Source organism: Oncorhynchus gorbuscha, unplaced genomic scaffold (assembly GCF_021184085.1).
Source record: "Oncorhynchus gorbuscha isolate QuinsamMale2020 ecotype Even-year unplaced genomic scaffold, OgorEven_v1.0 Un_scaffold_65:::fragment_4:::debris, whole genome shotgun sequence".
In the NCBI taxonomy this organism is placed as follows: Eukaryota; Metazoa; Chordata; class Actinopteri; order Salmoniformes; family Salmonidae; genus Oncorhynchus; species Oncorhynchus gorbuscha.
The window spans coordinates 238,496-250,000 of record NW_025745472.1 but is presented as its reverse complement, the minus strand read 5'-3'; the positions used below and the strand labels follow the sequence as shown (position 1 = coordinate 250,000).

Genomic DNA, 11,505 nt, shown 5'->3' with positions numbered 1-11,505 from the left:
TGCTGTCAGGTAGGCCCCCAGGTACAGATGAGAGCTCACTGTTGCTACAGAGAGCAGTCTTTTGGGTCTGTAAAGGGAGAAAAAAAGAGAGACATTAAAGTGTATGCAAGAGAAATACTTTACTTTAGAAATGCAATATAAAATACCTTATTTTATATGATATAAAAAACTTTGAACAGCAAAGAGGGGGGGCTTATACCTCATATCAGACCAGAGAGTATATGAGGGTATACATTTATTAGATGTATGCAGGAGTTGAAGCGCTGAGAACCAGCAGTGATGGAACAAGTGCCCAATTGTCATACTTGAGTAAAAGTAAAGATATCCTTAATAGAAAATGACTCAAGTAAAAGTGAAAGTCACCCAGTAAAATACTACTTGAGTAAAAGTAAAGATATCCTTCATAGAAAATAACTCAAGTAAAAGTGAAAGTCACCCGGTAAAATACTACTTGAGTAAAAGTAAAGATATCCTTCATAGAAAATAACTCAAGTAAAAGTGAAAGTCACCCAGTAAAATACTACTTGAGTAAAAGTCTCAAAGTATCTGGCTTTAAATGTACTTAAGATCAGTGGTGGAAAAAGTACCCAATTGTCATACTTGAGTAAAAGTATGTATAAATGCTATACATCAAAATCGCTTGAATTAAAGCCAACCAGACAGCATGACTTTCTTGTTTGTTTGTTTTTCTTCTCATTTACAGACAGACATCATTTTGAATCGCAGTATTTGTGTTTAGTGAGTCTGCCAGATCAGCGGCTGTAGGAATGACAATGTGTTATATTGATAAGTGAATGAATTTGGACAATAGTTCTGTCCTGCCGGAACATTCTAAATGTAACGAGTACTTTTCAGTGTCAGGGGAAAATGTAAAAGTTGTCAAAAATATAAATAGTAAAGTACAGATAAACCCCCCCCCCCTACTTAAGTAGTACTTTAAAGTATTTTGACTTCAGTACTTTCTTTACACCACTGAGAACCAGCAGCAGTTTCCACTATAGCATCACCTTTGTGGTGTCGTATGCACTCTTCCCCTTAACCCTGTATATGCAAATATTATCAGAGGCACTTTCTTTTTTTTACACCTTTCACTGAGAACCACATGCTTTTATAGTTCAACATTCAAAGAGACTTTCTTTACTTTGTCTTTTATTGTATTTTTTATATTTTTCGATTGAGTTAAATTTATTCTAATGAGCTTGTCCAAGACGTTTAGCGCTTACCAGTCTGCAGGGGCCGTGGTGAGGGTGGCAGAAGGCAGACATCAGGAGGCTCCACAGGGGCCAGAGGGTTAGACAGAGCAGGGTAGGGGAGGAGGCCGTGGATGAACATCTAAACATCCTGGCTGTGGAAGAGAGAAGGAGAGCAAGAGAGAAGTGAGACTGTCAAAAGGAGAGGTCTACAACGTGGGCAGAGAGACGTCACGGTTAGTACAGCCAGACATTAAAATACCAGCGCAGTCTCTAGCCCATTCAAATATAGTAACAGTATATCTTGAGCATCTGGGCAGTCCGCTATCAATTAACCTTGATAATACATTCAATTAATTCTTTTAATATGGTATTATCAAAACCATTTCAAATCCCCTCCATCAAATCTATGTGGCACATAGGTAAATTCCACTATTCACTGTTGTGCTATATAATAATAATGAATAATGAAATATGTGCTCTATAATAATTGTGCTTGTTATCCTATGTCCACTACGGTTGTAATCTAATAAACAAATGATTAATAATCTATAAAATACTTCTAAAACCTTTTATAATCTATACTTTAAATCATATTTTACCAAAATACTAAATTTACATGGGTTATTCCACAAAATGAGTGGCTTTCACATCCCTTTAATATTACATTTTTTAAGTAGAAATTGTGCATAAATATTGCATTTTAAAAGCTTGTTTTACTATATTAAGTGCCATTTAAATATAGACCACGTGTCCCTCTATGGCTTCTGCATTTTGACATATCCCTCTGTGTCCCTCTGTGTCCCTCTGTTTCCCTCTGTCTCTCTGTGTCTCTCTGTGTCTCTCTGTTTCCCTCTGTGTCTCTCTGTTTCCCTCTGTGTCTCTCTGTTTCCCTCTGTGTCCCTCTGTGTCTCTCTGTTTCCCTCGGTGTCTCTCTGTGTCTCTCTGTGTCCCTCTGTGTCCCTCTGTGTCTCTCTGTTTCCCTCTGTTTCCCTCTGTTTCCCTCTGTGTCTCTCTGTTTCCCTCTGTGTCTCTCTGTTTCCCTCTGTGTCCCTCTGTGTCTCTCTGTTTCCCTCTGTGTCTCTCTGTGTCTCTCTGTGTCCCTCTGTGTCCCTCTGTGTCTCTCTGTTTCCCTCTGTTTCCCTCTGTGTCTCTCTGTGTCTCTCTGTTTCTCTGTGTGTCTCTCTGTGTCTCTTTGTTTTCCTCTGTGTCTCTCTGTGTCTCTCTGTTTCCCTCTATGACTTCTAGAGAAATTTCAACTGACTTTAACCCCAATATTTCTCCACATTTTCACCATCATTGTAAAGCTGTAGTAATTTTCTTTTAACAAATACATTTCTGGTTATTATTATTATAATAATAATAATTATTATTATTATTATTCGTATTATTATTATTATTAATTATTATTAGTATTATTTATTTAATGTGATTTTTAGTAAATAATTTTAAGGTAAAAACAACCTGTCCCTCATTTTAAAGTCAATCCTGTTACCGGAACTAAACTCTGGTTTTAATATGCTGAAACTATTTATTTTTAAAATATTTGTTATTTATTTACTGATCACCTTATAGTCAAACCCTAGTGTAAAAGCTGGTTCTAATCTTTTTGGTCGTTTTGTGGTGGAAAACTGAGCGGGTCGATTATATCACGTCTTCCGTTCCCTCCTTTAGAGGGAATGACCTTTAGAGGTCAACCTCTTGAGATGGAAAAACATGTTTAAAAAAATAAAAAATTAAAAAAAATAAGTGTTCTTTATGACAGAATACGGAACCACTTAGGGGTCATGGTGAAGTGGAAAAAACCAGCCAGGCTCATCTGTTCCCTCTGGTTGTCTTATCCATTGTTGTTTTGTGTAGCATATCTATAGACCTAAAAACGGAATACTCCATACGTATTCTACCTTGACGGTCCTACTTGGCCTATAACATATTGCAGCCTAAATGTTTTCAGATTTTTGAGGTGGCACAAAGTACTTGAGGATGACTGGGGTGTGGCCCGGCGGTGGGCTATGTGGCCCAGAGGTGGGCTAGGTGGCCCTGAGGTGGGCTATGTGGCCCGGAGGTAGGCTATGTGGCTTGGAGGTGGGCTATGTGGCCCGGAGGTAGGCTATGTGGCCCGGAGGTGGGTTATTAGGCCCGGAGGTGGGCTAGGTGGCCTGGAGGTGCGCTAGGTGGCCCGGAGGTGGGCTATGTGGCCCGGAGGTGGGCTATGTGGCCCCGAGGTGGGCTAGGTGGCCCGGAGGTGCGCTATGTGGCCCGGAGGTGCGCTATGTGGCCCGGAGGTGGGCTATGTGGCCCCGAGGTGGGCTAGGTGGCCCGGAGGTGGGCTAGGTGGCCCGGAGGTGGGCTAGGTGGCCCGGAGGTGGGCTAGGTGGCCCGGAGGTGGGCTAGGCCAGTGTCCGTAAATTGGAGAATTTTTATAATTTTTTCAAAACACCTGAAAAGGCTTTTTTTCTTGCATGCAATCAATAACCATAATCAATATGCTTATTTCTGTGTTGAAAATATGTTTATTTGTCTGCGTACAGTATCTAAGCCTACCTCTTGAGCCATCTGTATCATCCTGATTGGTGGCTATTTATCCTGCTAAAAGGAATGTGAGTTACATTAATTTAGTTATTGCTTGCTTTTCTAAAGTCTGACAACCTTGCCAGCTAAGATACACTGAACATAAATATAAACGCAACATGCAACAATTTCAAAGATTTTACTGAGTTATATTTCATATAAGAAAATCAGTCAATTTAAATCAATTCATTAGGCCCTAAATCTATGGATTTCACATGACTGGGAATACAGATATGCATCTGTTGGTCACAGATATCTTGGTTTTATTTTGTAGGGGCGTGGATCAGAATCTGGTGTGACACATCTCCTTCGCATAGAGTTGATCAGGATGTTTATTGTGGCCTGTGGAATGTTGTCCCACTCTTCAATGGCTGTGCGAAGTTGCTGGATATTGGCAGGAACTGGAACACGCTGTCGTACACATCGATTCAGAGCCTCCCAAAACCTGCTCAATGGGTGACATGTCTGGTGAGTATGCAGGCCATGGACAGCTTCCAAGAATTGTGTACAGATCCTTGCGACATGTGGCCGTGCATCATCATGCTGAAACATGAGGTGATGGCGGCGGATGAATGGCACAATAATGGGTCTCAGGATCTGGTCACGGTATCTCTGTGCATTAAAAACTGCCATCGATAAAATGCAATTGTGTTTGTTGCCAATAGCTTATGCCTACCCATACCATAACCTCACCGCCACCATGGGGCACACTGTTCACAATGTTCACATCAGCAAACTGTTCGACCACACAACACCATAAACGTTGTCTGCCATCTGCCCGGTACAGTTGAACCAGGATTCATGACCGGACTTCTCCAGCGTAAGAGTGACCATCGAAGGTGAGCATTTGCCCACTGAAGTCGGTTACAACTCCGAACTGCAGTCAGGTCACGACCCTGAGACGGTTTCTGACCGTTTGTACAAACCCACAGTTTCATCATCTGTCCGAGTGGCTCAAACAATCCTGCAGGTGAAGAAGCCGAATGTGGAGGTCCTGGGCTGGCGTGGTTACACTTGGTCTGCGGTTGTGGAGGTCCTGGGCTGGCGTGGTTACACTTGGTCTGCGGTTGTGGAGGTCCTGGGCTGGCGTGGTTACACTTGGTCTGCGGTTGTGGAGGTCCTGGGCTGGCGTGGTTACACTTGGTCTGCGGTTGTGGAGGTCCTGGGCTGGCGTGGTTACACTTGGTCTGCGGTTGTGGAGGTCCTGGGCTGGCGTGGTTACACTTGGTCTGCGGTTGTGAGGCCGGTTTGTGTGTATTCCCAAATTCTCTAAAACAATGTTGGAGGAGGCTTTTGGTAGAGAAATGAACATGAAATTCTCTGGCAACAGCTCTGGTGGGCATTACTGCAGTCAGCATGTCAATTGCACGCTCCCTCAAAACTTGAGACATCTGTGGTATTGTATGGCATTGTGACAAAACTGCACATTTTAGAGTGGCCCGTTATTGTCCCCAGCACAAGGTGCACCTGGTTTTTGCAATGAGGTAGCATGATATTCCTTAAGCATAGGCCCGAACTTTAACTCTCAACCTTGTTGGTGCCAGCGACACCTCAGAGATATCAAGGAGTTTTGAACAGCCCCACAGAGGTGTCAATGAGTTATCAACAGCTAGTGTGTTGCGATATTTAGATTTTATTGTAGCAAAGCTGGTCTGACATAATGAAAAGGGGATCAAGTCTGCTGAACAGCCATCTCATTAAAACAAGCGTGCTGTGGCCTCCGTCACAGGGCAGCTCAGATTATTATCAAGAACCGGTGACAAGCTTCTTCTTTTTCTTTCAATTGTGAATTGTATCATTTGCTTGGAAAATGTCACTTCCCTGCGTGGATTGGTTGAGCAGCAGTCTTATTGGTTGCAGTCTTATTGGTTGAGCAGCAGTCTTATTGGTTGCAGTCTTATTGGTTGAGCAGCAGTCTTATTGGTTGCAGTCTTATTGGTTGAGCAGCAGTCTTATTGGTTGAGCAGCAGTCTTATTGGTTGAGCAGCAGTCTTATTGGTTGCAGTCTTATTGGTTGAGCAGCAGTCTTATTGGTTGAGCAGCAGTCTTATTGGTTGAGCAGCAGTCTCATTGGTTGAGCAGCAGTCTCATTGGTTGAGCAGCAGTCTCATTGGTTGAGCAGCAGTCTCATTGGTTGAGCAGCAGTCTTATTGGTTGAGCAGCAGTCTCATTGGTTGGCCAATAGATCACAATGCAACAGCCTCGGTGTAATCCATGTCCCTTTCAGTTAGTTTAGTTTGGTCATTTAGCATAGGCTCTTTTCCAGAGCAACTCACAGGAGCAATTAAGTGCCTTGCTCAAGGGCACAGCAACAGCTTTTTTGGCCTAGTTGGCTTGGGGATTCGAACCAGCAACATTTTAGTTACTGACCCAATGCGCTTAACCACTAGGCTACCTACCGCCTCACATATTTCACCTTCAGTTGTGTTCTGGGGCAACTCTGCAACAAAGACTATCTTCATACATGTAGCGAATATATACAAGATGCGGCATTTGAAATGTCAGTCGTCTCATCTAATTGCATTGCTTGACAGACGAAATGACAGTCTACTGCCCATAGATTGTGTCAGACAATTCCTTCCCGCCACTCATTAAATATCTCAGTGCCAGAGAAGAGATTGTTGTGTTAAGTAAATTAGAACCAGGGCTCAAATTGAGGGGGGGTATGTGAGGGTATGTCAGGTTACTGTGGCTTTCGTTAAAGAAAATGGCTAAAATATATTAAATATATAGGCCTGCCCTTTGTTAGCTTAAGTTTTTAGAAGATAATAAACAACGGATCTGATTATATAAAGCAACGCTTTTGTCCAGAATGCTTTATGCTAGAAACAAGCTGTAAAATGTGGAGGAAAGACGTGACTCCAGGACATATCAAATATGTCCTGGGGCGGCAGGGTTGCCTCGTGGTTAGAGCATTGGACTAGTAACCGGAAGGTTGCAAGTTCAAACCCCCCGAGCTGACAAGGTACAAATCTGCCGTTCTGCCCCTGAACAGGCAGTTAACCCACTATTCCTAGGCCGTCATTGAAAATAAGAATGTGTTCTTAACTGACTTGCCTGGTTAAATAAAGGTAAAACATATATATTTGGTTTGTCTCTATGACATTCAGAGGCAGGCTGCAGCACCACAACCTTCCATAGCTGAGGAGACAACACATTTACTTTGCTTGGGAGGTAATGATTCTGTTCCTATCAACTGACATTCAACATTTCAACAGGCTATTAAAACAACACACTGACTCTAAATCAGTCAGGAGTAGCCGAAGAAGGAAGGGAAATTAAGGCTATAGTTATTTTAAGGCCTGCCGTTTAAGAAATCAAATGTGAAGCAGTTTTGACAGGCTGGCAAGAGCACTCGGCATTTCAACAACACATCAACATCAGCACCTCAACTACATGCCTATAAAATTTAGCTTTTAGGCTGTATAAAATGACATTTAAAATAATTATTAGTGAGCATGAAATAATAATTTAAATGAAAAATGTCGTTTTAGGCGATACAGTTATTCTACAATTCCTTTGAATCCCCTTTTAGCATCACGAGTTTGGCCAGTCTTTGGTTTGAGGCTTTGCATGCCTAGTTTGTTAATTTAGCCTTGCAGATGCTCTTATAGTCCCATAACCTAATCACAGTCAACACACATCTATTTTGTAACAACAATATCATGGAATAAAATTGAATACATTTGAAAATGATAGTTTCCCAAATAAAAAAATAAAAAATACAAGTGCATACTGAATGATATGTGTGGCTGCTGTGTTAATAAACAATGAATGTTTTCTTTCTCTAAATTATTGATGATCAGATACACGTCAGTTGTAACTGGCTCTGTTGGGCTCAAATTGGACGGTTGATATACAACTTTAGTACTGATCCAAACATAGACTATCCTCCTTCTTAACAGCCTGTATAGATATCAAAACGTCTCCGGTACATTTACATTTACATTTAAGTCATTTAGCAGACGCTCTTATCCAGAGCGACTTACAAATTGGTGCATTCACCTTATGACATCCAGTGGGACAGTCACTTAACAATAGTGCATCTAAAACTTAGGGGGTGGGGTAAGAGGGATTACTTAACCTATCCTAGGTATTCCTTAAAGAGGTGGGGTTTCAGGTGTCTCAGGAAGGTGGTGATTGACTCCGCTGTCCTGGCGTCGTGAGGGAGTTTAGTCATTCTAGTCATACTCTGTTGTGGTATTAAAATAAAATACTTTTTCCTCAGACCGCAAATAAGATTTGTATTTATTTAACTAGGCAAGTCAGTTAAGAACAAATTCTTATTTTCAATGATGCCCTAGGAACAGTGGGTTAACTGGTCTAGGAACAGTGGGTTAACTGCCTTGTTCAGGGGCAGAACAACAGATTTTTTTTATCTTGTCAGCTCAGGGATTTGATCCAGCAACCTTTAGGTTACTGGCCCTACGCTCTAACCACCAGGCTACCTGCCACCTCTACGCTCTAACCACCAGGCTACCTGCCACCTCTACGCTCTAACCACCAGGCTACCTGCCACCTCTACGCTCTAACCACCAGGCTACCTGCCACCTCTACGCTCTAACCACCAGGCTACCTGCCACCTCTACGCTCTAACCACCAGGCTACCTGCCACCTCTACGCTCTAACCACCAGGCTACCTGCCACCTCTACGCTCTAACCACCAGGCTACCTGCCACCTCTACGCTCTAACCACCAGGCTACCTGCCACCTCTACGCTCTAACCACCAGGCTACCTGCCACCTCTACGCTCTAACCACCAGGCTACCTGCCACCTCTACGCTCTAACCACCAGGCTACCTGCCACCTCTACGCTCTAACCACCAGGCTACCTGCCACCTCTACGCTCTAACCACCAGGCTACCTGCCACCTCTACGCTCTAACCACCAGGCTACCTGCCACCTCTACGCTCTAACCACCAGGCTACCTGCCACCTCTACGCTCTAACCACCAGGCTACCTGCCACCTCTACGCTCTAACCACCAGGCTACCTGCCACCTCTACGCTCTAACCACCAGGCTACCTGCCACCTCTACGCTCTAACCACCAGGCTACCTGCCACCTCTACGCTCTAACCACCAGGCTACCTGCCACCTCTACGCTCTAACCACCAGGCTACCTGCCACCTCTACGCTCTAACCACTAGGCTACCTGCCACCTCTACGCTCTAACCACTAGGCTACCTGCCACCTCTACGCTCTAACCACTAGGCTACCTGCCACCTCTACGCTCTAACCACTAGGCTACCTGCCACCTCTACGCTCTAACCACTAGGCTACCTGCCACCTCTACGCTCTAACCACTAGGCTACCTGCCACCTCTACGCTCTAACCACTAGGCTACCTGCCACCTCTACACTCTAACCACTAGGCTACCTGCCAGATTTATGCAGTGCTTTTATTATAAACGTACATGTTTTCACCCTAGTCTGTGGTGATCTGCGAATCCGCAAACTTCTGGCTACTTTGCCATGTAATGCTTACAAAACAAAAATAAACGTTTCTTAAACTGCATATCCAATGATCTGGTCTGTCCTAGGAGTGAGGACAAACGGTAGGCATTTTCTCTGCTGTCCACTTTGTTTGAATTATTATTTTGGATATAGAGGAGGGTCACTATTCTTTTTTTCTCCAAGCATTCAGTGGGGGTCAGGTAAAAATATATTTTACTGAAATATATTTCAATTCAGAGATCCAATTTTCTCCAGGTATCCCTCATTATATATAACGTACAATCCCTTATAAATATTCTGAGGGTATGGATAAAAATGTAAAATAAATCGAGGGAACGGGTTAGCTTGGCAGTTTTTTCTCCACCATGACCCATAAGGAGCTCCATAACGGAATGTTTTTTTTTTTAAACGAATCACCAATTTACATTACTCAAAAGGCAACCAATTGGTGGAAAGACCCACATATGAAATATCTGAACAAACACTACTTATAGTGAAACAAACAAATCAATCATAATGTATCAGCACTTTATAAGCAATTGACAAATCCAGAGAATTGGCATAGAGTGTATTAGGATATCAAGCTACAAAGTATCATTCCTTGACCTAAGAGCATGAACGACAATAACCTGAACGTTAAACTTTCCGTTATTACAAGCATGTAGCGAGAAGAGTTCCAGTTTGCGTTGATGTTATTTATAGATGACTTTAGCTAGTGTGGAGATCCATCACACACAGGTAGGAATGAGTGTACAGTGCACCATGCATCCACTACTTACTCTGGTGGTTAGATGTGGGTCCTTCAAGCCACTGTCGGTCGAGCTGTTGACCATATCTCCGGTTGTGTGCGATGCAGCGCTGGTCGGTCGAGTGGCGTGTGTTCTCTACACATGCAGAGCCGTGCATTTAGTATTTGCGGAAGCAGGCAAGCAACGGAAACCAAAGTCACATGGACAAGATCATACGTATATAGGTTCACATGCCTAGGTCAGAAACATGTTCTATATTACATTAAACATTGGAACGAGAAGCTTCACTACATTGTATAATGTGCATGTCATCTATACCAGTGCACGTAGCACATCACGCTCAACTTACAATGTTATTTTCTGATAAAGGTTTACATCAAATACACCTTTCTCACCCATCTATTTCTATGTGGGAATTCAAAGTTAAAATACCTTTCTTTGATTTTTTTTTCTCTTCAAAATTGCAATGTGAAGCAGTTCACCCTCTCACGAAAATGCCTGGTACATTGGCATTTGTCATTCACATCAAGATTGGTGTAGGCTTCTCTTGTCTACCACAAAAACCTAGTGAGAAAACGCCTTTCACACCCCTCTCGCCTACTTCTGTTTCTGATCAACAGATAGTACTGAGGAAACCACTCGACACTCACACCCTTCCTGCCTAGCTGACACTTGTGCAACAGTGAAGAGAAAAATCAGCTTTTCTTGACAATGAATAGTCAGCTACACGAACACCATTAGACATATTCAACCAGCCCTCTCATTTATGATGAACTTTTGGAAGAGAAAAACAGCTTCTTTTTTTCCCCAGACACACACAAACACAGAAAGGTAATTCTTTTTCAATTGTGTGGCCTACCCACAGCGTAGTGTTGTGTATTCTCCTATAGTTCTGGAATTAGAATCAGGAAGTGATGGAGCTGCCGTTGCATGGATGCTCTGTTGGTGCGTCCTTCTGGTTTTCATGCTACGAGGCCATGCTCTCCTCTCATGCTCTCCTCTCTCCCTCAACTCTGCCTTTACTATGGGATTGGCAGCCGAAGCCAGATTCATGGTCCGTTTAATTTAAGCAGCATTCATTGGTCAGAAGTTTAACCTTGCTTCACAAATTAGACCTGGATCCCCTCTTTGAATATTGCATTTAGTATTATTCCTTGTGTTTTAAAAACAGTACAAAGAGACATCCCTCATGCTCCCTCCTCAAGAGTGTGCACGAGTAGCACTGAGGTAGAACACCACTGACATTCTAAGCTTTCATGTGGTTCTAACACACACACACACACACACACACACACACACACACACACACACACACACACACACACACACATTATAATCAAACTATAAATCAGAAACCTGCTTCAAGCTAACCTCGGGCATCTGAGAATGCCTACAGACTGACACTATCCTGCACTTCACTCAGCCCACAAACACCAACTGTACTTCATGAGAAAGGCAGACAAAAACAAAAGGATTTGATTGTAGAATAAGGGAGATTGCAGTGTGATAATATAGACATTGAAAGGTGTCTTTCAGTTTAGG

General features: G+C 42.9%; 1 long non-coding RNA gene across 1 annotated transcript; it reads right to left on the bottom strand.

Annotated features, from left to right (window-relative positions):
* Positions 1-11,246, bottom strand: LOC124019070. The gene is made up of 4 exons (XR_006835735.1): positions 10,396-11,246; positions 9,994-10,098; positions 1,224-1,345; positions 1-67 (listed from the first exon to the last, which is right to left on the bottom strand). It is a non-coding gene; the product is annotated as an uncharacterized LOC124019070 (long non-coding RNA).
* Between the last annotated feature and the right edge of the window lie 259 nt (positions 11,247-11,505).